Genomic DNA, 2,042 nt, shown 5'->3' with positions numbered 1-2,042 from the left:
AATGAAGTTGATGGCTTTATCATTCATTGCCACTTTCTTCCAATCATCGTCACTATATTCATCTTCTCCTTTCGGTACTTGCTTTGAGACGGAGACTTCTCCTTCTTTAGCGCTTGTTGTCTTTGTTGGAATATGATTTCCATTCTCAATCACTTTCTAAATTCTCACATCTTGAGAACGGATCCAAATTCTCATCTTATTTTTCCAATAAGAGTAATTTGTTCCGCTGAAAAGAGGAGGTCTAGCGGTTGAGTTACCTTCGCTAGTGTTGTTGTTGTTAAAGCCTGTGCTTGCCATGATCTTTTCCCTTAAACGGTTAAGTCTTTCAAAGGGTTAAGTTCTGATACCACTTGTAGAACCTATGCACAATTACTCAAGAGGGGGGGTGAATTGAGTATTGCAACAACAATGAATCTTTTTACGAAAGTTAAAGACAATATACAAAAGTGTTATTGTACTAGTATTTTTCCAAGAGCTTAACTCAATTGCTAAGCATTTATAAGGAGCTTTTACTTTCCAATAGACACCAACTCAAATAAATTGATCAAGCTTTTCACCAATCGGACTTAAGCTACTCCTTAAGTACTTACGAAGCTACTTCACGATCACAATTTATTTGCTTTAACGGTAAAAGACAATAATATTGAAAAGATGAGTTTGGAGAGATGCAAACGCTATTTAGAGTGGTTCGGCACAATCCTTGTCCTACGTCCACTTTCTTTCTCAATCGCAATTGAGAAGTTCCACTATTCCCAAGCTTCAAGGTGCTCGCGCAAAACCTTTTACAAACCGAGTCCTTAGTTTCTAACACCTCACGGTATATAATCACCACTCGTATACTAACCCACTCCACTTAGAGATACCTTCTCTAAAATTTGCCTTGAGTACTTAGTATACCTCTTTGGTATCCTCACCGACTATAGTGTTTATAACTCTTGACTCAACCTTGGAGATCACACTCCAATTTACAAAGTGTACAAGAAAACAATTCTCAAAGAATTGTTGAGATGAAAAGAGTGCTCTCTAGAAGAGTGTGTGATTACAAGTTTAGCACTATTGAACCAAATGATATTGCTCTCTCAAATTGTGTATCGATGCATAACACTTTGCATCGATGCAAATGTGTCTTTGACGCTGAAATTTGAATTTTCAGCTAGGTTGCATCGATGCAAACATCTTTGCATCGATGCAACAAGTTGTTGCATGCTTTGCATCGATGCAAGATGAGTGTGCATCGATGCAAACCTTAAAGAATGGCTTAAAATCACTTCAAAATGCTTAGGATTGATCTCAAACTTGTTGGAGTCAATTCCTATGCTTTTGTACCTTTGAAAACAAGTTTTTAAACCATTTGGCTAGCATCGAATTGCAAGATGTGCATCAAAACATTTTGTGAGTGTGTGTTGAGAGATTTAGCAATTGGTTCTTAACAAGAAGTTACCTAAGTCCTAAGACACTATACTTGTCTTCAAATGTTGTGGACTTGAGTTTCTTGTTATTGTTGTGTTGCTTTCAACTCTTCATTCCTCAACGTTGAATGTTGGTTGATCTTTCAATCATGCTTGTTCATTCAAGTTGTTTGTTGGTTTGTCTTTCATGTCGTTTGTTGGTTTGTCATTCATCAAAACCTATGAATACAAACTTCACATACAAGCAACATGATTTACAAAATCTTTTCCCTTTTATATCTATCATAATTTGATGTAAAACTAAAATAAAATAATAAATTCTAAACCTAAAAGATTTTTTTGTAATTAAAAATAACTAAAATACAATAAAATAGAATAATTAAAAGCTAAATCCTACTAAAGATGCTCTTTTTGTAGAGTGTGATCTGGATCATTGGCGCTAAATGCCAGATTCGGCGTTTAGCCCCTTAATGGGCAAAAAGCTTCCATTCATTTCTGGCTTGCTGGCACTAAACTCCAGGCTTGACGTTTAGCACCCTGGTGGGTGATGAGCGGCTAATTTATACGCTTTTTAGCATTGTTTTTAGGTAGTTTTTAGTATGATCTAGTTACTTTTAGGGATGTTTTCATTAG

Source organism: Arachis duranensis, chromosome 3 (genome assembly GCF_000817695.3).
Source record: "Arachis duranensis cultivar V14167 chromosome 3, aradu.V14167.gnm2.J7QH, whole genome shotgun sequence".
In the NCBI taxonomy this organism is placed as follows: Eukaryota; Viridiplantae; Streptophyta; class Magnoliopsida; order Fabales; family Fabaceae; genus Arachis; species Arachis duranensis.
This window is presented reverse-complemented; position numbering follows the sequence as displayed.